General features: G+C 41.3%; 1 long non-coding RNA gene across 1 annotated transcript in view; it reads left to right on the top strand.

Annotated features, from left to right (window-relative positions):
• LOC310827390 overlaps positions 1-18,105 on the top strand; it is a 139,312-nt gene extending 121,207 nt beyond the window's left edge. Inside the window, exon 5 of the long non-coding RNA XR_014556331.1 lies at positions 17,510-18,105. This is a non-coding gene — a long non-coding RNA (uncharacterized lncRNA). The remainder of the gene's footprint in view (positions 1-17,509) is intronic.
• Positions 18,106-26,581: the final 8,476 nt, after the last annotated feature.

Genomic DNA, 26,581 nt, shown 5'->3' with positions numbered 1-26,581 from the left:
TTTCATTTTTTTAAAGTTGTTTTACATATATGTGCCCTTTAAATCTTTTTGTGCATTACGGAGCCAACTTTTAAAGTATGTGTGTATAGATAGATAGATAGATGATAGATGATAGATAGATAGATGATAGATGATAGATGATAGATAGATAGATAGATAGATAGATAGATAGATAGATATAGATAGATGATAGATAGATAGATAGATAGAGATAGATAGATAGATAGATAGATAGATAGATAGATAGATAGATAGATGATAGATAGATGATAGATAGATAGATAGATAGATAGATAGATATAGATAGATAGATAGATAGATAGATAGATAGATAGATAGATAGATAGATAGAGATAGATGATAGATAGATAGATAGATAGATAGATAGATAGATGACAGATAGCAGAAACTGTGAGTCACTGAGCTATGAGCATGACCACTGACAATGGATAAGACCTTCTTGATGGTGGCCCCATGGTTGTGGAACTCCTTCCCTATGGAACTTCACTGCAGGCCTTCAAACACGCCTTGAAGGCTGATTCTCTCCCCCGCCCCAGTCTGCCTTTCTTTACCAATTTCTTTTTCCTACTGATTCCTGACGCTTGGTGCTTCCTTATGATTCTGGCAAATTGACACTGAGATACATTTCCACATCTGCAAGGAATGCCTGAGAGATGTCAACAAGAGTATGGAGACGGGTACATCCTGAGGTGGATTTCTTATCAGTCAAAAGAGGTTTCCTGGTGGGGAATGGAAGTGAAATGATAGTAATAACAAGAAAAGGTAGCATAGGAACACCAAATGGAAATAATGTCCATTGTACAGCCTGTACCGCTGTTGTAAGTACTTGGTTGTATAATGTGAATTCGTGTTATTTTAAATGGTAGAGAAATTATCTGCCAATATTCTCTGATAAGGCCAATGGGTGAAATTCTGTGCCACTTGCAGAACAGCTTTTTGATCTAATGGAGCAGGGGAAGCCTGCACCATTTTGCCAGCTGAAGTCAAACAGGAATGTGCCACTGCCTGCCCTCCCCCTGCCATCTGCCCCTCACTTCCACCATCATTGGAATGCCCCAGCTCTTTGTTTGGTGAGAGCTGGAGCATTCCACAAAGTGCTTGGAAGGGGGGAGAGATGACTGGCAACACCTTGAGGAATGCTCAATCTCTCACCAAACTCAGAAAGTGTTGGAGTACTCCTCAAGGCACTGCTGCTTGACTTCTCCACCAGGGAAGACCAGGGAACATCCCCCAGTGAGAGTGGGACATTCCTCCAGTGGCAGAACTGGTAGGGCAGACAGGGCACTGCCTCTTGTGTTTCTGCTATCTGAGCTGGTGCTTCACTCAGCCTCATTGATGGGCTCCCTCTGCAATGGAGTCATCAGCTAACACTCTCACATTCTTAGGGGAGGCAATTTCCACTGATGCTACCTTCCCACTGCAGCCTCTTGAGCCCCCTGAAAATCTGTTCCAAAGATTGTAGGACCCTGCAGAATAATGTGGAAGGTGACATAGAGGGCAGAATGAGGAACTGAAGAAAATCCCCTCTCCTTTTTAGTTAGTGGGTGCCTCCACAAGATCAAAAGCCATTCTGCAAGTGGAGCAGCAACACAACAGTGGCTATTTTTGCAAAGTTAAAACATGCTCTGGGAACACTATTTCTGGAAAATAAGGGAGGGAGGGAGGGAGGGAGGGAGGGAAGCAAGGCATCCTGCCATATCTAGTTTCTGTATACTTGTTTCATATATTTATTTAAATATCACTCAAGAATTTAATGGCTCCATTTTTCAAGCTATGAATAAACTGAACCAAAGTATTAACAATCCAGTTGACAAGGATTTTGTCAATTGTGCCAGTTTTATCTAAGTAAGAGATTGACCAGCAGTTGTTTCTCTGCCCGTTCTTGATGTAGATAGCAACAACCATAAGAAGCTTAAAACCTCAAGCTTATTTTGTCAATGTGTAAAAGTTGAGCTCAAGAAATATCTTTCCTTCTAATTTAAAAAGGACATGAGATCAGTTCTTGATAGTACATGTGTATTTCCTTTTACAGATTTATTGTGTGAACCCATAACCCATACATAGCATAACTAACTGGGAAATGTCCAATCTGTGAATTAGCCTATTTGATAAACACACTTAAGGGTGCAATTAGTTGCCGTTGATTTTAAATCAACCTCAATAAAAACCAGTTTCTCATGAATAGTGTCTCATGTATGATTTTTTTTGGACTGACTTTTCTTCCATTGATTACAGGACCCAATGGTTTTTTTTGGGGGGGGGTTTACAAAACAAGAGGGGCAGAGAACCTTAAAGCTGTGGTTCCAAGTGGGAACCGTGCACTTTCTTGCTCAATGTCGACAGTAGAATAATTGCCACTTAACCATAGTGGAGTAATCACCATCTCTTTATCTAGGGCCAGTGGTACTATAACAGGAACACATAAATTGACATATTGAAAGAAAAACTCTTTTCAAGCAAATCTCCTTAACCAGCACATCCACTGAGGGGAAAAAATTGAATATGCTTAAAATGATGGCCGTGATACTAAGCTTTAATGACGGCCTTTTCTCTGACCCTAAACTGGGCCTCTGAAGGTGTAGTATTTAATACGGATACCGGGGACAATGTACCTTCTCACAATTAATAGAAAGTGCTGTTTTGTAATTAAAGGGTGAAGTGGGGCATGATGAACATATGGAAAAGGAGACCCTTAATAAGTGATAGAGCCTTCAAAAGAAATTGCTAATTAGTATGCATTTGATGTGTACTATACCAATTTTAAGACTTTGCCTTGAATAAATTGTTATGTTGGGTGTTCGAAGGAGTGGTGAGATTAGCATTTACAAAGGGGGCAATTTTCTGTCTTCTTGACTCTGTTAAATGGAGGAAATAACTTTCAAGACTGAAGCAGTAGTTAACCCATCAATCATTCTCACAGCTGGAAACTGGGGATCCCAAATGCTGAGATGAGTTAATCCACCAGTTAATAAGTTCATAGTGGCACCATATGGCGCTGGTCCACTCCACATGAGGGCAGGGACAACTGTTTACAGAGGCACACGGCTTTCTCAGCTACCTGTAGTACAAACAGCTGAATACAGGATCCTTTGTTCCAAAGGATCAATTTACTTTACACAGTAAATTGACTGAACTGATCAGTCCAGAGCACATAATTGTGGGCTAATCCTGTGGAATCATGTCCTCTCCATATGGGGAGGGACAAAAGGATGCTGACAGCAGTCAGGTTTCTTATTCTGTCCCTTAGGCTAGTTCCTCTGGAGATGATAGGCATTGAATAAAGCTAGCAGTAAATGTGTTCCTAATCTAACCTGCTCTAAATGACATGGGTAATAGAAGACCCAGGAAAGCTGCTTTTAAGTGTCTTTAAAATACTGGTATCATTACTAACAAAAGCCAGCCAGAAAGGTCAGCCCTATCTTGTAGATGTTTTTGCACATATACCTGAATCTGACTTAAAGGGGTAGGGAGGATGAATTTATCAAGGATATACAAAGCAATTCTTAGGTCTTATAACATTTTGTTATAAATTTAGATTCCCCAGGAGTCACATCAATATACATCACAAAAGAAATCAAATTTATTACGCAGTCAACCATGCATTAGAGTTGAGGTTCTTGAGTCAGATTAAGAGAAAGTGCTTAATTTACTGCCATTGAAACTGATCGTCTTAAATCCTAGTCCTTCAGTTTAATTGAGTTGTATGGCTATGGCTGTCCTATTTTGGGTTGAAAACTCCCAAACACTGTGGTATACATTCAGGGTTAGAGATACTGCTGTGTGTAATTGTTTGCAAAGTGATAGTCCATCATTCTGCATATGGCGTCTTTTTTTAAAAAAAAAAAATTATGAAACTCTCACTCCTCTTTTAAACAGGTATTTTATGCGGTAGTTTGTGTTTGCTTTGACTACAAGGAAGCCATGAAACAAACGACAAAATGTGAGACACCCCCCCCCAAAGAGAGACATTTCGCTCAATTTAAATTGTGCTCCCTTGAGACCACTGTACATTTTCACGATGAGCCCTTCTCATTAGAACGACATCTACTGCATTTTTGAATAGAAATTGGCAGCATGCTCCAAACATATCCAGGCAACATATTTACAAAATGTGTAAAACTCCTCAAAAGAGCAACTTTATTTATTTATTTTAACACACCCACAATGGCTTTTACATCTCAGTTTCAAAGCTGATTTCCGAAAAAGAATACAATGGAACACTAAATCAGGGTTGTTGTTTAAATGTAGGCAGGATATGTTAAAATGCTATCAAAGAGTAGTTGAAGGATGAATGGAAAGGTCTTACCCTGGTGTCTAAAACATATCAGATTAGATTCCAGATGAGAAGCCATGAGAAGAGCATTTCACAGTTGGGGAGCCACCACTGAAAAGGGGTGTTCAGGGGTGAATCCAGAGGTTGGCAGAGTTGGGCATTTATTAGGGCCCCAAGACCAGCAGAGGGCCCCCTGGCCCAATAATGAACTGACTGAACCTGGAACTTTCTGTATGCAAAAGAAATATCCTACCTCTGAGCTATGGCCCCTCCATGATTTATTCCCTTCACTGCCCTTCATCAATGTAAGAAGAGCAGTCCTGCAGGGTTTTTCAGGAGGGAGTAGCCATGGTAGACGAACCACCAAATCCAAAGTCTTGTCGCAATTGTGGTGGAAGGGGGATGGGATCCCCCCCCCCGTTTCTCTACTTCTTAATTAATTAACTGATATTTATAGCCCTCCCTTCCTCCAAAGCGCTCAAGGTGGTGTATATGGTTTTCCAGTGGCGTAGCAAGGTCAGGTGGTGCCCAGTGAAGAAAATTTCTTGTCACCCCCCCCCCCCACACACACACATTGAAATTATTAAAAGAAGGAAAAATAAGATACAGTTGCAAGTGTTATTTTCTGGTTTATTTGCTTAACATTGTGAGCATAAGCACTTAAAACCTTTTTTTCACAATGGGAATTTCTTATGGATGAATTTTTTTACTTAATTTCGCAATTTTGCAGTTTTGGCTTAACGTACAAATACAAACAAACAGCATGAATCATAACGTTTACGTTACTTACCAAACTCAATATCATAGGGAAGAGGATGAGCACAATGAATCAATGAACTAAAAAATGTAACAAAAATAAATTCAGCACAGCACTTATAACCTTCAGTATAATATTGCACAACTAACTCAACAGAATGACGTGGGGTGACTGACTGGCATGGCAGAGGATAGGATTGGTTGCGGGTTGAGTGATGATGAGTCACCAGTTGTTTACATCTCGCTCGAGTACAAACTGCAGAGACAGACTTTGGCGAATCGGCAGAAAGAAACACACCCCTGCCCTTCCTTATCCATACGCTCTCCATTACACAGCGTCAAGTTCAGCCACGTTTCGTTGCTTTTGTTGACTGAACTAAAAAGTTTCAATACATATTATGTTGACTTGTTGAGGTTAATTAATTGTAAGACAAAGTTATTAAACTCGTTTTAAATAATACTATTTTTTCAAAAAAAAGTGCCATGAGCCCCCCCCCTTTTTAAAAAACACACATATTTTTGCCATTTTGTCACCCCCCTCCTGGGGCGGCCTCACCCACCACACCCTCCTTCCTACGCCACTGCATGGTTCTGCCCAGGGCTTTTTTTTCCAGCCAGACCTCACAGGAACTCAATTCCGGCACATCTCAGGTGGGCACCATTGCCATTCTAAGAAAGAAAGGGAGGTGTTCATTGTGAGTTCTGGCACTTCTTTTTCTAGAAATATAGCACTTTTTCTCCCCCCTCACCTGTTTTGTTTTCCCCTCACCTGTTTTGTCCTGTAAGGTAGGTTAGGCTAAGAGAACTGGTCACACCCAGTGAGCCTAGTGGGTTATTTGAACCCTGGTCTCCCAGGTCATAGTCCAGCAGTACATCACACTGGATTTGGGTGCTGTGTTCCCCTCTCATTGCTCCATAATAAGTGCTCCAGACTAAACAGCCCCATCGCCCTGAAGCTGACCTCCACATGACCCTTTTTGCCCTCTCCACTACCAGAGCAATGGCAACAGGGGAGCAACAGCAATGAACCTCCCCTCTCTGTCCGCTAAGTTCTCATTAACCTTTTGATAATAATAATTCAACCGAATGAAATAAATGTTGTGAAGCGAGCTAAATCTTATCTTTTGAGGGAACAGAGATTTGCCACACTCCTCAATGCTTTTGAGTCACCTGTGTCAGAAAAGGATCCACTGTCAGAATTCCACATGCTACTCCACTGTTAGTCAGGTTCTCAGGAGAGCAGCACACTCACCTTTTTACATATTTTGATAATTTGTGTTAAATTAACGTTGCCTTATGAATGCAAAATACCAAAAAGGTTGTTGAGCCAAACTTTGACCAACTATATTTTCTTTTTGCTTTTTTTTAAAAAAAGTTGAATCTCCTATCAATATCTTCAAACCACTGAGCACCATCCTCTTAAACCCCATTTATTTAAAAGTTAAATTAAATACATGTAAATGTGGTTCACCCTTTTAAGCAGCCACTTAGGAATAAACCCCAACCCAACTCAGCGGTGCTTACTTCTGAGTAGACACATATAAGATTGTGGTGTGGGGCACTTGTGGCTCTGGAGGTTGCAGATCTCTGCAGATCCTACCAGTGGCATGACTCCTGTGCACCTTGCCGTTGCCAGCCTGGAGTGGCATAGCAATAATGAATTGCCTCCTTTTCCCACCTGGCTGGAATGAGCTGGAAGAGCTTGAGATACATTGGTGAGCCAGCCACTCCACTCCTTCCCAGATCATATGAGGATTACTCTATAAGTTTTCTGAATGTCTGATCAGGAGGACCACTTGGGAGCCTTAGTTATGGCTAATGGAGCTCTGTGGAGGACCACTTGGATATAAAGATGCAAACTATAGTAATCAATTTTTAAGTGACGTTTTCCTATGAGATTTCTGACCAAACGGAGTCAGTCCTGCCAATTGGGTAGGCTCCATGGAGTTGTCCTGCCTGCCCAGTGCATAGCAACGAGTGACCTGTAAAACAATGACAAATCCTTTGGCTTGTGGCTTTAGACCTTTGACCTCGTTGACATTCGGCTGTATCCAAGGAGCAGTCTGGTGACAGGAATGCAATAAACTGCTTGTAATCTCGTGTTTTCAAAAGAAATTACATCAAAGCCATCTGTTACACCACTAGTCATTAACCACTGACAACATGTGAGCTAAAATAGGCCCATTATATTTTGAAATGCTCTTTTTTCCCAACTATTAAAGGCCTTTTTTGGCACTCCTTACACACACACACACCACCAGCAAAAGCCATTCCATGTTTCCCATTTAAGTGAGGAGCCTGACACATTTTTGTCTAATATAAGTGGTGCCATATTACTCAGTTTGATGCTGTAAGATTGGTAGAGGCCAACAATTCCCAGCACCTTCAACAAACTACAATTCCCAGGATTCCTTGGGGAAAGTCATGTGCTTTAAATGTATGGCGCGTACGCAGCTTAATTCTAACTTTGGTACCTTGTTGTTGTTTTTCAAAAATAAAAGAAACCTCTGTGAAAGCCAAGCATGACCTCTGTTGCTCCACAAAGAATTGTTTTGCAAGCTGAAAAGTATGTCCTAGGGACCAGTGGTGTAGAAACTGACAGCCTTCATGGTATAGTCATATTTGGCTGAGTCACTTGTGAAGCCCTGTGACTAAATGACAGTTTACCAGCATGCAAAGCCATTAGAAAGGAACATTTGGCTGACTGGTGGGTATATTGGGTGACATATTTGATTTCATTTGCTGTTTATTTTACATGCTTAAGCTTATCAATCACTGACTACACACACCAAACACACGGCAGGCCTATTAAACTGAAAATCCGACTTCAGTCTTTCTGCTCTGTACAGCATATAATAAAACATAGCACCATCTTGCTATATGCTATAACGCCTGCCCACCAGCTGTTCAATGCAGAGCACTGCACAGCAGGGAGCATCTGCCCATCTTGCAGGACACCGTAGAAAGAAGCAGAGCTGAAGTTGGTATGAATTTTCAACCTGTCTATGAATCAGATGCAAAACACCAGCCTCTAGTTATGCATTTTCCACTTTGACCATCTGAATTCTACTAAAGCCGCACAGCTTATTCTATGGTCACTTGACAACCTGTTTATTTAGCATCCTGTTTATTTATTTAATCCTGATTTCATAGCATGAAGTTTGTTTGGATGTTACGTGACATCCACTGTCTCTTGGGCATTCATTCTAATTTGCTTGTGGAGAGTTATAGGACATCATGTCAAGCAATTGTTATCTCACCTTTCCAGTGTATTTTCCTGCCACTTTCCTTACCACAAAAAGTCTGCTTCTTTTGAAATGTGGATCAGTTGTTCAAAAGTGCCAAATCAACTTTAATTGCATGACATGAATTTGCTAGTATGCAAATGAACCCCACTGACACAATATAAACAGTCTGGAAGCAGCCTAGGGATATAAAGTGCTGTCCCTGAGATCCTGGGATCAGGTTAATTGAAGGATCCTTCCATATAGACCTATCTAGATCTTGAGGCCATCTTCACAGGATCTTCTCCTGGGCTGCCACCAAGGGTTCTTCCAGACATCCTTTTTTAAATGCACATTCATGATGATTTGTCCACATGATGCTATCAGGGCAGTCATATACAACCACACTTTCAATACTGTTTGTGTCCGAACACATTTTGAGGTAGTCACACTGATTCATTTCGTGTCAGTGGATATCCAGTAACTTCCTGCTGAAATCATTTATACCACAGATGTTCTGGTTTATTGTTGTCCTACTTTTGTAGCATTATAGCTCCTCCTGACAGCAATAATGCCTTGGAGAAGCATCACAGAACAAAGTAAAGCAGAATAATCCATTACTAACTCACTATTATTGTGGCAACAAATATGTTTGCAGAATATACCCAGACCAGCCTGAAGGGCTACTAAGTGAATATTAAGAATAGGGCCTTTTTGGTGTTAGCACCCCACTTATAGAATGCTTTATCTAAAGAGGCTCACCTGGAGCCATTTTGGTACCAGGTCTTTTATTTTATTTTCTGATGTCTTTTAAGACTTTCAAAGATCTCCTATATCTTTTTAAAATATTGTTATTTAAATCTCCTGTTTATTGTTTGGTGATTTAATATTTTATTGATACTGTAAGCCAGTGTCAGGCTTCGAGGACTCGCCTCCCCCGCCCCTTTGGACGTAGATAAGCAGGACAAAGCGAAAAGAGTCATTTACCATTTTAAGAATCTTTAATGATCACAGCAAAAGAACAAGGTAGCCATTCTCGGAATGACGGTGTTCCCAATAAAGGTTTTCCCCCACTTCCCCCCAATCACTTTGCATCTTGCAACCTGATCTCGCAACCACTGTGCATTTTGTGTAGCCACCTTATCTGCTCTACGTGACCTTGGACTGATAAGGGGAACACTTTCTAGCGAGAGAGAGTCTGTTCACTATCTTCCAGTTCTTCTTCACTTTGCTGTTCACCCTTCAGTTCATCCCAACTTTGGTCTTCAGAACTATGCCCCTCTGCAAACAACTGTTCCAAATCTATACTGCTCCACTGCTCCTGGGCAGCTTCAGGATCCTGGTCAGGAGCAGGGGGGTGGGGATGGGGAGACTCCCACCATTCCTCATCAGAGCAGTACTCCTCAGCCTGGCCGCTGACAGCCAACCAGCAATTACTGGGCAGCATATAGGTGTGGTAAACAAATCCAAGGTTGCACAGTTTGACCAAAATGGTTTCCTCCTTAGGTTCTCAAACAGAAAGAGGGAAATCTCTGGGTGAGGGGTCAGAATTGGTGGCGGAAGATTATTTTTTGATTAGCTTGAAAGGTGTTGTCATTCATTCTTCCCACAATCACGTTCAGAAAGCTCCATCCTGAGCCACCAGGAGCAGTCAGGCTCTTCCACAGATGATAGTGGCTGTTCATCAATCATTTTGTTTGCTTATTCACATGCTGCTAGCATTAGTATGGACAAGCAACATATTTTGCACCATTTAATCAGAGCAACATCTGAATTCCCCACCCACCCACCAAGTTGCTCTTAGTTTTTGGATTATCTTCCATAGCTTTCACAGATGTCTTCGGTATGAAAATAAACTTGATTTGCTTGCCATAAACACTTATTCCTGATTGATAAAAGATTAGTAGGTGGCACAAAAACCTGTTTTGTTGCATTTGCCTAACAAAGGGAAGAAAGCAAAATTTTAGATACAGTTTTGTCAGGAATGTGAATGCCAGTTGCATAGAACTCACCTAATGTTTTGACAGCTCTATGAAGACTCTCACAATGTCTCCGTTATGGTAATATCTCCCATTAATTAATAGCTATGCTCTCCTCACAGCTTTGATAGATCCATGGGAGTTGTTAACACAACACACAGATTCACAGTTGCCCAGGTACATGTTGCCTGTCTCTGTGTATGTAGTTCTCAGTTATGAAATGTTGCCTAAAGAAGACAAGAAATTAATGCGGAATGCTGGAAAGAAATGGAATATGATTAAAGTTTTTTCAGTGAAAAGAGGGTATATATATCACATTTCTATTTATTTTCCCCAACCTGGTTAGAAATGTTGCATGTGCAGCCTCACTGCAATGGAGACAGACACTCTGGGTGGTATCCAGTTACCACCCTTCTGCTGACAAAAGGCATACATCAGCAGAACAGGGAGGAAAGTAATTCTGGGTGATTCCCTTCCCCACAAAGCCCCCCACACCCCAGATCTCCTCTGGAATGCAAGGCGGGGGGATGCAAGGTGAAGAGCAATTGTCTTTTCTACCATCCCATTCCACTGATGGAGACTGCCCTTCAGCAGAAGGATGACAATCAGATACCACCACCCACTTATGAACAGAAAGCTTCCCAGTTTGCTAAAATAAATAGAAAAGCCCAGGCAGGTGCACAAGCTCCATGTGTGCATTGTGGGCTATGCACCCACAGGGAATTATGGTGGCAGAACATGTTAGCTCAGTTGGTGGAGCATGAGACTCTTAATCTCAGAGTTGTGGGTTTGAGCTCCGCATTAGGCAATAGGTTCCTGCATTACCGGGACGTGTGTGTGGATTAGATTACCCTTGTGATCCTGTCCAACTCTACAGTTCTATGATTCTATGTACATATTCATGTGGTACTAGTACTGTCTCTTGTTCAGTACTTTCTTGCTTTTTGTACTGTTTCCACAAGGAAGTCTAAGTCACTAAGTCATTGGTGTGAGTCTAGAATTGCACACGGACCTATGCACTCCTGTTATAACCAATGACAGACACCCCAGATTAGTAGTTATTTCTTCTCCAAAGGAAACTGGCCTTACAGAAGCTGCCTTCAGCTTTCCAATATTTGCAGGCCAGAGTTTGTTGCAGTCTTCACCTGAGGTGGGGCAGGTTGGGGGTTTTCAATAAATTTCTCTTAAAAATCAACATGAATTGGATCTGCTGACAGGAGGGAGTGGGAATCAGTGAGATTCCAACTTGCCTAAGAGAAACAGTGGACTGCATGGGGGAGATAGGCATCAAATTTAAATTCAGCAAAGAAAGATTAGTAGGAAGTTTACTCTGTACCAAAGGGCCTGGGAGTAAATGGAAGTGACTGCCTTTATTGCAATTTAAAGAAAATCTGGTTAAAGAGACAACACTCCAAAGACAAAGCTTTGCATTTAGACTCCTTGTTCATCTCTTTTTAAAAACACCGACTGACAAATTATGTGAGCACAATCCGTTCCCAGTGCTTTTTTGTCATCCGAGGGAAAAGGTCAGTCACCTTTGACATGGCGTGGAGCAGCTGAGTGAATGACACGACGAGAAAGAGAGAGAAGAGAGGCGGAGCAGAGCACAACCTAAAAAGAAAAGGAAAGGGGGGGGATCCAGTTTCACAACTATATGGACTCCAAGTGCAAGATGCTGTTCAAAGGTCCCTCCAAGGAATTTCAACAATTGTCTGTCCTTGTCCAGACTCTGTGTGGCCCTTCTATGGAAATGATCACACTGTCTGCCGGTCTTACACTCTCCTAAAAAGAACACCTCTTTTCAAAAGGGCATTTTGAAATCATCTGATATAATTTTAGGAGCTTTCAACAGCGCCATCTGCTTTAATGCCTTCTGTCTTAGACTTGCTTAGGTAGCAAGACCCTTGTCCCATGCAGTGATGACAGTAACCGAAAACAGTGCTTCAAACAATGAGAGATTTGTCCACATACACGCAACATGAGACCCTAGAAGCAGGTTGTTGTTGGCATCCGTCCATCTCAGAAGACAATGGAGGAGTACGCCTTTTGGGATGAAGTCAAACTATTGGAAGTTTGTAGCATCTGCTGTCGCTGTGGAAACCGATGAGGAAAAGACATGTTTTGTTGCAGCTCAGGTAGATAAAACAATCCATGCTGCAGATGCACCATAGCATTTCTTCTCTCTGCGCTCCCTTCCTTCTCTCGTCACTGCTGTGGGTACACAACCTGACTCTCTGTCTCCAAGCACAGTGGTTGTCTGGAAGGGATCCCCACAGGGCAAGGCTGATGTTCTATAGCATTTAATAGTCAAAAACAGAGGTGGGGAGGTTGAACAGAAAGCAGCTAGGAGGAAGAGAATGAGCCCCACTTGGGCTCACTCCAGAAACTCAGACCAATTACTTGGATAGGCCACAAGAAAGCAAAACCAGCCAAAGGCACACCTAGAGACTGGTGAAACTGGTCTCCACCGGGAGCACAAAAATCACCACAGAAATCTGCCTCCACTTATCTGTGAAAGCTCTGAGTTTAGACAAGAGCTGCGAGAAGACTGGTAGGAGAAATGGCAAGGTGGTATGAACGTAGACCGCTGGAGACTATGGATTATATACCGTATGTGTGGCTTCCCAAACCAGAGCGTGCTGGATGCAGAGTAAACAGGCATGGGTACAAGCCTATGGTATATATTTTTTTACATATTAAGAGGTGGTATTCTACTTCCTGAAGGGAACCCACAGGCAATTAGAGTTTATCCTGTGATGGTACTTTCCAGCTCACACTCTATGAGGATATAAGGATATTCATGATGCAAAATTGATATAAGGGAGCGGGGAGACCCATACCTTCATGTTGACTTTACAATGTCAGAAAATAATGGTGTGGAAATGTGATATTCACCAATCACTATTTTCTGCACATTTTTACCTCTCCATATATAAAAAGTATGTGGGGAGGACCCTATGTGTGTCTCAAATATTGGTGAGTCAGCTTAAAACAGCTGTCCTAATTAATGTACCCGGTAAAACTGTTTTTTAGAGCACAATCAGGACCAGCATAGCGGAATCATATTGAGTTGTATTCACTCTAAGTCCTTTTCAGAGTAAATCCATTGAAATCAATAGAAATGAGTTAGGGTTGTTCATATTAATGGATTTACTCTGAGTAAAACTGGGTTGAGTACAACCCATTCATTCACTGAGGAACCAGGGATAGGTAAAATTTAAGTCCCAGTTTCTGCAGGGCTCAGCATGACAAAATATTGATAATGTTACCATTAAACACACATACACAAACACCCCTTGGCATTATGGAACTGGAAATGATACATTTTCTTAATATGAATACATATTTCATTAGCGTCATAGTTCATATGTCCTAGTTAATAATGACCACACAGACGAGTGAAAGTTCACTTCACAAATTCTAGTAACAGGATTAAGTCTTAATCCAAAGACATTGTTGCAGGTGACCATACTGTATACATAATTAATACATGTAAATCTTGGGCAAATTAATGCACATAATTAGTGACGCATATGCAGAAACAGCTGGCAAGATGGGATGGGAACTAACATTGGTTCCTTATAGCATAAGCACTGAATTCATCATGTGACATTGATTATTGGGGAGGTCATTCAGAATTTACATGGGGGGGGAATGTAGTCACGTTTTCTACATTGTCTTAGTATCAATCAAAATCCCTAGGAGATGAGCTTTCTTTATGGACTACTTTAAGGTTGCAATCATATACACGTTCATCTGGCAGTAAATTTCATTGAGCTCAAAGGTACTTACCTCTGAGTAAACATGATGAACATGGTGAAACAAGAGATGTGAAATAGTGATGCCAGAACTTCCTGATTCATGAAAAGATGAGTCTTTGGACTGCCAGATTTGGACTGTCTCCATTTCGGGTAACCTGAAAAGGACTTCCATCAAACATAAGAATTGAAAAGAGGGTGTTTACACATGAGTGCTTATTGTGCTTTCTTCCACTGTTTGCAAAGGGTGAATCTGAAAATATGCCAAAGCTGCAATCCAATGCAGTTTGGGGCTCTTGAGTCCAAACCCATGGTTTTAGGGGTGCCAAACAGCATGGGATTAAGCTGTAAAATCACTTGGGAGCAAGCTTCTTTGGATACCATGTATTGCATGCAGAAAAAGGTTGAACTGCAGTGTTTCTAAATCCTCATCTTCAAGAAGAATGGGTTGAAGTTCCCTTGGTTTGATTCGAAATAGTTTGGCCAAGGTGGATGAGTGGCATGTCCTTTTGCATGTAGACATTTGAAAACACCGGCAACTTTACATCAGCTTTTTCTGGTGCTTGCTGTGCTGGGAGTGGACATAATATTTTTATGTGATTATTTTACATAACATAAAAGCCACTTCTAGAAATCTAGTGGAATCTAGAGGGGGGAAATGTGCTAATTTCAATGATAATTATTTCCAGGGGGAAAAAATCCATTTGCAACCTTGTTAACTTTGAAAATTGCAGGGGTTTCGTGTCATAATTTCACGTGACAAATTTGGGGTGGTATCTTGACATGCAATTCTTTTTAAAATTTAGTACAGCATGGAGGTGTAGCTATCAAAAAAACTCAGTTCCATAATGCCACAATGTAAAAGGAACATTTGAAATTGGGACAGAAGTGCTAGCATTATAACCAGGAAAACTAATGCAACAGCCCCGATGTCAGATTGCAGCCATGGTGATGCAAACAAATATTCACACAATCGTAGATAAATGCCAGTTTTGCTCCTGGCAATTGTATCACTGGCTGGATCTTCCCTGGCTGCCACATCATCATAGCTCAGTGGTACACCATATGCTTACATGCAAATGCCCCAGGGTTCAATCTCTTGCATCTTCAAGGTAGGCATCTCAAGAAAGACTCCTGTCTCGAGCCCTGGATGTAGGGAACCTCCACAGGTTGTTTGACTGCGGCACTGATCATCCTTGACCACTATCCATGGAGGCTGGTGCTGATGAGAGTTGAAGTCTCATCTGCAGGGCCCCAAGCTCCCCACCCCTGATGTAGACAATTCTTAGCTAGACAGGCAACTTCCTGTTTGTAGAATCCTGCTTGGTTCTTGAGCACAGAAAATCTCATTTGGGGCTTCCACTCTCCAACTGCACAGCATCACTACTGTTATACATCACAACTGAGCCACAGCAAAGGCATTTCCAGCCCAGTAGTCTCTCTCTCTCTCTCTCTCTCTCTCTCTCTCTCTCTCTCTCTCTCTCTGTGTGTGTGTGTGTGTATAAAATTAAAAATCAATTCATCCTCCTTTTGGCAACAAAGGCCTCCTTCCCAGCTGACCACAAATATCAAAAGTCTCTCTGCTGGCAAGCTGAGCAGTGTTATAGTGGGAAGAAGCACTGTAACAGATTTGACATCTAAAGGCTAGGTTGCAGTCTGTGTGCCAGAATCAATATGTGCTTCTGAGCCAAGACTGAAAAGCCTTGGTAACAAGAGGTGTTGGAGCCCCGATGGTCTGTTTTCCTTAACCTCGGAATTATGCTCCAGGCTGGTGACATTTCTCTTCAGGAATCAGATCCATGCCTCCAAGACAGATGGTAAGGGTCTAGTGACTATTAATAATGTTAATGAAAAATGCTGTCTGTTTCCCCCCTGTAATTAGAACAGATATTCACTTAGCCCTAACAGCTGACAGAGCTGGCTTCAGGATGAGGCTTTTTAGTGATCAGGAAGCTCTTTGGTGAAGCTCTTGATAGACCTTTTTAGTAATCCCCCAAAGGAAAAAACAGCGCCAATGTTGTTTCTTGTTTCCCAAGTCAGCTCCGCAGTGCAAATCGAAACAATGCTATTCTGCCATAATTCATAACTGCGCAACACACCATAGAAAGCGCGTCAAGGGTTGAGTCCCAAGTGGTGATTCCAGCAACCATTTCACATGGTTAAAACTGAGTTAAGCAATTTCATTCAAAAGGTCAGGCATCATATACACATATGTGCAAGGAACAGAGAAGGTTGCTTTACGATTTGTTGTCTGTTTGCTTCAGTCCTTCCTGTATCAGTAACTTCAAGGTAATTCACAAGGAGTGAATAGGCTTGCCATACGTCAGGAAAATTCTTGACATGTCCTGGTTTTCAGGTGTAAAGATGGCGTTGGGGGGAATTTTGCTGAACCAGAAAAATGTCAGGGAAAACCTAGCTGCATGGCAATGTGATAGAAAAAGCAGCTGAAACAGCTCAAAAAGCATTAAATCGCTCAACAATTTTGGTGGGTTTCTTTAAAAAAGTTCAACAATTTTGGGGTCTTCTTTAAAAAAAGCTCAACTTTGTGGGTGTCAGGAATGTTACTTTTTGAAATACGGCAACACCAGGATTGAATATTGAGGAGGGAGTACATTCCATTTTCCTCTAGCTTAACTGGGATAACAATGCAATCCCTATGCATAATGACACAAAAGCAGGCCGATTCACTACGACTTGATTTCAGTAGAACTCCCAGGGAGTTGTGTAGAAGATTACAAGCAGCCTACACTCCTATAGACGCTTATCTAGGACATCTGCAGAACTCAGTAGGACTCACTTGTAACCAGACATGCATAGGATTGTGATACTAGTATTAAAATGTTTTTTTTAAAAAAAACACTTTTCATGAACCCCTCCCCCCAGCATTTAGTTATTAGATTTTGAAATGGGAATCTCCTCGTTTAATTAATTTATTTTTTAATTTAGTTTAATAGTCATTATGCATGTTGAAATAGACTATACCCTCTATTTTAAAGACTTGATACACTAATTCACCAGTGACTGACCTGCATATGCCCCTGGGACCCCCACTCAAAAAAGTTGTCCTTGAAAAAAAATACTATTCCAGTGGCTCTCCCACTGTGACTCATTACAAAATATCTAGAGGTCCAGGGTATGGTCTGAAACCACTTGAAGCCACTAACTTTCTGAAGCCAAGCAGATTTGGGTGTTCTCTGGGTCTGGGTGGAGGGGCTCCACGGGAATGTCACCTTGGGTTCCATGATGGTAGGGTATAAATGGATGTGTGTGTGAGAGAGAGAATGAATGAATGAATGAATGAATGAATGAATGAATGAATGAATGAATATTGGAATGGTATCTTAATATTCCCATATAATATTCTTCCAATTTTTTTTTAAAAAAACAAACCCTCCAAAGTTTATTGTAGGCACCAACTCCTCCCTCCCTCTCTCTCTCTCTCTCTCTCTCTCTCTCTCTCTCTCTCTCTCTCATGTGTGTGTGTTCATGTGTGTTCAGAAGCCACACTTTGATTCAGGTCTGATCCCACACTTTGACTTCATGTTCATCTGGTCAAATGTTATGTGTGGACATTACAATCCTGGATATGACCAGCAACAATTAACTTGATGCACATTCCTCAGACAAGTCTATGATTGGGCTTCCTTTAAGACTGGTCCTGGTGCAGAATGCTGCAGCAACTTTGCAGGATGGGGTATCCTTTTGACAATATGTAACACCACTGATGAAAAAACTGCACTAGGTTCCAATATGATACAGGCTCAAGTTTAGCATATAAAACCCTGAACAACTTGAGACTAAGTTCTCTTTGAGACTGTCTTACTTTATATGCCACTGCCTGGTCACACACTCATGAGGTTTACCTTATGTCAACAAAAAGAGGGGACTTTTAGGGTTGTGGTCCAAGCCCTTTGAAATGTGCTCCCTGTAACTATCAGGCTACAGTACTGGAATATAGGCACCAACTTAAAACACATTTGTTCATCCAGGCTTTCCCTGGTGGGTGAGCCTGTTAAATTCATTACTAATCATTATTAATCTGATTAATTGCTTTGTTTATTGCCATTGATATTTATTAATGTCACTTTTATGCTGTTCATACCTTGGTGTTTTTTTAAAAAAAATTGGCAGTGTATAAATATTTTAAAATAAATAAATTCTCCCAGGCATATATTGTGATTGCTTGGGTCACTTGTTTACATGCAGTTGTGTATGTGAATGTATGGGGTGGTTAGCACTGCTCAGTCCTATACACACTCAGCTATTTGAAAGTCTCTCTAAATGTAACAGGGCTTATTTCTGAGCAAACAGTTCATCTGCTTTCAGAAGTGTAAAAAGAGACATAGCAGAAACCCAATATTTGCAATGATGCTCAAGCTCCCCATATTTGGAAACAATATTCTCCTGGCTTGAGCTGCAATTGTTCTCTCAGTCTTGCATTACTCTATAAAAGTGGAAACAAAAAAAATTTCCTTCCAGTAGCACCTTAAAGACCAACTAAGTTAGTTCTTGGTATGAGCTTTTGTGTGCATGCGCACTTCTTCAGATACACAGGTGTATCTGAAGAAGTGTGCATGCACACAAAAGCTCATACCAATAACTAACTTAGTTGGTCTTTAAGGTGCTACTGGAAGGAATTTTTTTTGTTTTGACTATGGCAGACCAACACGGCTACCTATCTGTATCTATAAAAGTGGGTTATTAAATAGATTAATTTCTTCTTCTATCACCAGGACTTATCCCAGCTGCAGTCATCATTTTAATAAACTATGACAGTAGAGATAAACTAAAGATGAGGTTAAACTGTTTTTCTTTTCTTTTAAAATAAAGGTTTTTTGTTTAGTTTTCTTTCCTTAAGAAACCCCAATAGAACAATAAATTGAATCCTAGCTTGATGCTCGAAATATAACTATATCTTGAACAGATAAGAATGAGTAAATAGTGCAGATTTGGCAAATGAAGTCAATGCAACTAGCCTTAGATGGAAAGTGGCCTGTCAGCTCTGGCCAGACTCATTGCAATGGTCAGAAACAAATGCACCTCCAAGCCTATCAGATACATCAGTTTCTTGCAGTTCACGAAGATCTTTTGGATTTGTATGGGATTATCAGATCCCACGCCAAATAGGTCAAGCGGTACCCTTGGGGCTAGGCTACAGAAACTGTTCATAGCATGCCTTGAAGCACACTGCTTCCTCCACATCCCTCAAAATATATATCCAACATGCCAAAATATGTTTTCTTGTTTGTTCGTCTGCTTCAGCATAATACTGTTGGATGGAAGAGAGTGGCCACAGGAGGTATTCTTTCTTTCTTTCCTCTCTCTCTCTCTCTCTCTCTCTCTCTCTCTCTCCCTCTCCTCTCCAGGGATCAGGGAGAAATGTTTCATCAAAGAAGGAGATGGGTGTGCTGATTGGAGTGGAGTGGAAAATGGTGCGGTTGAGTATAAATACTCAGTATCTAAGAAGATCAGTAAGGGAATTATGCCGAAGTGGAGTCTCCCAAAGTGCTAGGTAATTGCACATGCAGTGCTTGCAGCAAAGCAGTTAGTGTAGATTTAGAAGATCTCATAGTTTAATATTTTAAAAAATTGTTTAAAACATTTATGTTCTTCTTCTGCGTAGTTGTGAGCCCCATCTTGAATCAAGCTGCAAATAGATGTGCGGTCCCCTCCCCATGAAACACTGTTTCCTGATGACTGTAAAAGTAACAATACTTGCCCACTTAATAACTACTTGATCTCGAGATCTCAGAAGCACTTTGCAAGCATAGGGATGAAGCAGGGCTCACAATACTGCTGTGTTGTAGAATATGCCCCATTGTTGATCTTATTTATTTTATCCATCAATGTACTGTAACAGCCAGGGTCCAATCTAGCCTAAGTTACACTTAGGTCCTATTGTACTCAATGGGGAAAGACTCAATGGCTAACTTAAGTCCTGTGATTTTCAGGGCAACTCATTTTATCTCTGGATACATCCTCAAGGAGCACACACATTCCACACAGTTCAGGATGCCCTTTAGATATCCCTGTTGGTGTAATGTGAGTAATGGGTTAAATTACACAGTGCTTGGTCTCATGTCTTGAGGAGCACATCACCCACACCTGGATGTTCAGAGATAAGAAAGCAGGTGCACTGGGTTACCATAGCAACAGATCAGAGGTTGAGCGTATGACTTGCTGAGTCATTCACCCTCCCATTTGTTCAGGAATGTGGGTAGTATGATCATCTCTGGAGCATTGCTTTCATTTCATTTAAGTCCTGTTGCAAATCCTGATGCTGTACTGTTTGCCGTCTGACTCTGAAACTGTGAGAGTCAGGGGATGAGGCTGTTTTTTACACAGCAGTTTTAGATAGCTAGGGAGTCAGTGTGGTGTAGTGGTTAAGAGCGGTAGATTTGTAATCTGGGGAACCGGGTTCGCGTCTCCGCTCCTCCTCATGCAGCTGCTGGGTGACCTTGGGCCAGTCACACTTCTTTGAAGTCTCTCAGCCCCACTCACCTCACAGAATGTTCGTTGTGGGGGAGGAAGGGAAAGGAGAATGTTAGCCGCTTTGAGACTCCTTCTGGTAGTGATAAAGCGGGATATCAAATCCAAACTCTTCTTCTTCTTCTAGGCATGGTGATAGTGTTAGTGAATTTGTACATGTGTATCTTTACTTCAAGGACCAGAAGAACGAGAGAGAGAGAGAGAGAGAGAGAGAGAGAGAGAGAGTAGATAGTAGTGTTTTGCTGTGTCTTGTGACTGGATACGATAAGCACTTTGTTAATTTGCACAGTGTGGCAGAGTTTTCCCCTTAACCTGGAAGAAGCTATTTCTGCTGGGAGCAGGAAATCTCTGAAGACTTTGCTGGTGCATCATACAGGTCGAGGTGTGGTGAGCTACCAACTGACTTCTGCAAGTCACCAACAATCCCTCTAACTACCGTATTTTTCACTCTATAAGACGCACCAGACCACAAGACGCACCTAGTTTTGGGAGGAGGAAAACAAGAAAAAAAATATTCTGAATCTCAGAAGCCAGAACAGCAAGAGGGATCGCTGCGCAGTGAAAGCAGTGATCCCTCTTGCTGTTCTGGCTTCTGGGATAGCTGTGCAGCCTGCATTTGCTCCATAAGACGCACACACATTTCCCCTTACTTTTTAGGAGGGAAAAAGTGAGTCTTATAGAGCAAAAAATACAGTACTTAATAACATAAGATGAGCCTGCTCAATCAGGCCAATGACCCATCTACTACAGCATCCTGTGGCCATCCAGATGCCCAGGGGAATCTCTCAAGCAAGATCCAGATACAACAGCACTATGCCCTCCTGTGGTTTCCAGCATCTGATAGTCAGAAGCATTGCTGCCTGAATGACCACTGGGAGGAGCGCAGAGAGAGGAAACACCTGTAGCAGCAAAATGGCTTCATCTGCCCCACTTGCAATGAAACATGTCTCTCCTTTATTAGTCTCTACAGCCACAGCAGGTGCTGTAACTCTCCAATGGTTTGACTTTACCCCCCGGAAGCACACTCTTCCATTGTCTCCCAATGCAGAAAAGACTTAACACATTGTATTGATGTGTGTCAGTTTTGAGATCTCCATTTGCAGTATTTTCTGCACTCTAACAAGGCCTTTGAGTCACCAAAGGCTGCTTTGTTTCCCTGCCTTATTTAACAATGCCGATAAAATCCCATTCTTTGTTTTGCTATATTTTCCTTTTAGTCTTATTTTATGCTTGACTGGGCCTACAGGTAAGTAACTTACTATGCAAGTGAGTAATGAGCACTCACTTGCTTAACAAGAAAGCTCTCTACTCAAACATCAAAGGTTCAAGGTAGTCATATGGTGACCGATATTTGAGCTACAGAAGAATCTGAAGAAATTGAGAACATTTTCTTGCCCTTTGGAAATGATGCCAACCCTTCAAGCATAATGGTGAGATTTGGGGATTTACCCAGAATAAGACAGAAGGACCTTGCACAAGCAGAACTTTGGCTCCCTGACCCCCTAGACATAATCACTCAAAAGGCAGTAGAAAAATGTACGGAAATTAAGCACTGCTGAATCACACATCTTAAGACCCAAAATAGCTCTACGGTATACCAGCACTTTCCAGCCATTTCAGATACCATCAGCTCAATTCTCCAGTGTAAATGCAGCCTGGTAAAGAGATGTGTAATAATCATTTTATATCAGTGTTGCCTAAGGCAAAAGAATCAGAGGCTTTTAAAAAGGAGATGCCCCTTTCCTCTTTAATAATTAAATTTCTAAAAGCAATAAAAACTTTTCTACATCAGATAAGGAGTTGGCAGACCATTAAACGCCCTTGGGCTCTCCATCTTGCACCCTGGCTGCAAACCATAGCATCTGAGAGGCTCAGAAAAACACCTAGGTTATCTCTTTTATCCTCCTTTTAAATGCAGGATTATCTCTCTAGATTCCAGTGCTTTGGGTTTTTTTTCCCCCTTCCAGCCTGGCTTTGAAAGTGGAACTTTCAGCACTTAACCGAGAAAATTATCACAATCTATTTTGAATTTTGATCAGTATTCATGCTAAATCTACCTTTTAAAAACCTTATCCCTTAAATCTTACATATTAGAATACTAGGTCATAACAATTCTTGGTGTTTCCTCCTGCATTTGCTGCTTCTTTCCTCAACTGAACAAGGGCTGATTCACATGCTGCATGTGTTTGGGGTTAATCAAAGGAACAGAAGAAGCAGTCTTATATTGACCTTATGGGACCTTCTGCATGCAAAGCAGACTGGAGATATGCAATATGTGGAGCATAGTGGAATTTGGCTCTCACCAACCATAAACTGAAATGGCTGCTAGAATACATGGAATATATTGGCAGGGTCATTAATTAAATCTGTGCACTTCCTTGTTCCGTTTCACCCAGGTATACAAAAATGTGAGTGAACCTATGCTCATAACATAACATGTGAAGCATCTCTGCACAAGGAGTAAAAATACAAGGCTTTAATGGGATTTCAATGTATATATTCAGTTTTGGTTTCTGCCAAAATCCTGAGAAGCAGGATGCAAACTCCAAAGTGGTCAAGAAGACAGCGAATTCACAAATAAAATGCCAGCATTTTTGTCATGTTCTATTAACTATGTTCATGTTAACGTCATGTTGTGTTAGTCATGGAATTCACTAATCTGATATGAAAATTGCTGAAACAATTGCACAGTGATATCTTGTTAGGGAAATCAAATGCTAAATATCTGGGATATTAATGCAACGTGAGAGAACATGGCTGAGAGAACATGTTTCCAACATGTTAACAATGTTCCTCTAATAAATGTTTGTGCTAATTTAGGGCACTTTCTCCAAGATGGTCTTACTTGTTCGAGAGAGAAGGGTGGCTCCTAAGTCTTTTCCCAAGGTTTGCCAGAAATTGAATTATATTGTGTGAGGATCTTCTGCTTGAAACGACCTCAGCCCCGTATACCTGAAGGAGCATCTCCACCACATCGCTCTGCCTGGACACTGAGATCCAGCTCCAAGGGCCTTCTGGCAGTTCCCTCATTGCGAGAAATGAGGTTACAGGGAACCAGGCAGAGGGTCTTCTCGGTAGTGGCACCCACCCTGTGGAATACCTTCCCACCAGATGTCAAGGAAATAAACAACTATCTGACTTTTAGAAGACATCTGAAAGCAGCCCTGTTTAGGGAAGTTTTTAATGTTTGATCTTTTATTAATTGGGATTAATTTTATAATGAAATGATTTTAAAATGTTTTATCGTTTTATCGTTTTACTGTTGTTAGCTGCTCTGAGCCCGGCTTCGGCTGGGGAGGGCGGGATATAAAGAAAATATTATTACTATTATTATTATTATTATTATTATTATTATTATTATTATGTTTTTAATGTTCTGTTGGGAGGCACCCAGAGTGGCTGGGGAAACCCAGCAGATGGGTGGGGTGTAAATATTATTATTATTATTATTATTAAGAATTATCTTTTTGGTTTCAACCCAGGATCTGGAGTGGAGAAACAAACAAACACTTGACACAGAAATATAAGGAGCCGCCTCATACCAAATCAGTCTATATCTATTTATCTCATTATTGTTGACACTGACTAATCTGTCCAAGATTTCAGGCAGGAGTTTTTCCCATGAAACACCAGGGATTGAACCCTGAACCATCTGCATGAAAAGCATATGCTCTACTACCTCAGTACCTGAATTCAGCACTCATTGAAAAACAAAAACCCTCATATCTTCCTTTAAGACTCGAAGAAGAATCCACCAAAATCTGACTTTAAAACACCTGGAAGTTAAGGAGCCCATTTGATGACTCTCACCTCCAACTTCTGTCCATTGTCTGTTCAGATGCCAGTCTGGAAGGTTCCCCAGACTTTTATTTGGTGAATATGAGGGGCTGCAATAGGAAGAAGGTCTGAAAAGCCCTGATGTATCCAACCATGCCAATCTCAGCCCACATTGTTTTTAGATAGATTACTTGATGATAGATTTTAGATACTGTAGATGTTTCTTTTCTCAACAGGCTGTAAATGGCCCTGTATCTGTGGGAATAGATAATGTAAGCAATCTAAACTGAAATCTATAAAATAATCCCCACCATCCAACCAAAGTTAAGCACAAATGCTGCAACTGTCAGTAGGAGAAACTGTCAGTAGGAGAAAGTTTAGCATAAGAGTAGTTCTTCCATTGGAATTAAGGAGACTTAAAAGTGCTCAGCTTTGGCAGAATCATGCCCAGCATTATTAATGCAACCCGTGCATAATGATTATCTCAGTTATTATGCAGACATTGCATGTGCTTTCTTTCGTGTGGGCAAAAGATGAAAAAGAAAGCACAAATTAAATCGAAAAATGAATGAAATTATTTATTTATAGACGTTTATTTACTCCTTCCCATTTTTCTTCCCATTTTACTTCAAGATATTCATTTTAAACCCTGATAGATTTTCTTTTGAAGATTATAGTCAGTCTAAGAAGGTTAAATTCTAATATTTATTTTAACGTAACATTTCATACATACAGGGAATCTTTCATACATACAGATGAAATTATCAAGGGGTTTACAATATGATTATGATGATTGCTTTGGAGGGTTTGGCTTAAGAAGTCTAGCACTGACACACATTATTTCATGAAAAAAATAAAGTTCTCAATTGGCTCTTAATGCCATCTGAAGAAAGAAATGATTTAAAATTAACCATGAGACAGAAATAATCTTAGCTGAAATTTTGAATGTATTTCAAAAAGGAATGAAGGGACTGACCTGAATGTTGGGCAGTACATTTTAACAACTCTTCTTACCTGAAACATGTTTCAGGTGAGGCCTTACGGCAAGGATGAGGAATCCTTTTGGCCAGGCAGGCCAGATCCTTATCTGGTTCCACCTCATGGGCCAACTTTCATAGCTATATAGGGAACCCACCTTTCAATCACCTGCCATCATTATGGCATCAGATGCTTGACAGATCCTGCCCACCTGTCCATTATGCTGTGTTCCCCAAGCACTCAACAGCCACTTTGAAGGGCCTCAAGGTGATGTTCATTGTTCTCCTCACACAGAGATGCAGGCATACCACATCTTATCCTTATAACAACCCTGTGAGATAAGTAAGACTATAAGTGCTATAACCTATCCATTCTGAAGGAAATCAGCCCTGAGTGCTCACTGGAAGGACAGATCCTGAAGCTGAGGCTCCAATACTTTGGCCACATCATGAGAAGAGAAGACTCCCTGGAAAAGACCCTGATGTTGGGAAAGATTGAGGGCACAAGGAGAAGGGGACGACAGAGGATGAGATGGGTGGACAGTGTTCTTGAAGCTACCAACATGAGTTTGACCAAACTGCAGGAGGCAGTGGAAGACAGGAGTGGCTGGCGTGTTCTGGTCCATGGGGTCACAAAGAGTCGGACACGATTAAACAACAACAACATAAGTGCTGACTCAGTGAGCTTCATAACTGAGTGAAGATCTAAATCTGAATCTCCCTGGTCTGAGTATGCAGAAATGGTCACTCAATGGGAGTCGCAATGCTACCTTCCTGGCACGTATGTCACTGCTGGTGTTTACCAGGAGGGAGAGGAGAAAGGGAGGGAGGTATGAGGAGGGACCAGGTGGTGGGCAGTGCAGTGTAGCTGCACCAGCAGAACTGATCCAATGGTCTCACCGGTGCACTCACACCACACCAACCTCCCTGCCATTTCCAACCTCCCTCTCTTACTCCTTGTAACAGATAGCAACATCCTTGTCAGAAAGGTAATGTGGCTCCACCTTGCCAGGCAAGTTGCCTCTTTTAATTTGACCACAGCTCAGCCACTTGAGCAAGTGCTCTCAAGCGCAAAGAAATAACGAAAAAACAAAACCATGATGATGTATCTGAAATGCCTTGAAGCACAATATATATCCTAAAAGGATGAAAACCAACACCTGCAATAAATACCGTATTTTGAGTGGCATGTTCATTCCAGCCTTCTTTGAGTCCCTACGAAAAGATGGTGTGGTCTGATTGGACAATTAAGCCTAAGGCGAAAGGAAATGGACACCCTCACTGCAGATTAATTTTTCAGCAGTTCTAAGTAGTCTAAGTATCGTGT

The sequence above is a fragment of the Podarcis gaigeae genome (genome assembly GCF_964106915.1).
Source record: "Podarcis gaigeae genome assembly, chromosome: 11".
NCBI classification, from domain to species: Eukaryota; Metazoa; Chordata; class Lepidosauria; order Squamata; family Lacertidae; genus Podarcis; species Podarcis gaigeae.
This window is presented reverse-complemented; position numbering and strand designations above follow the sequence as displayed.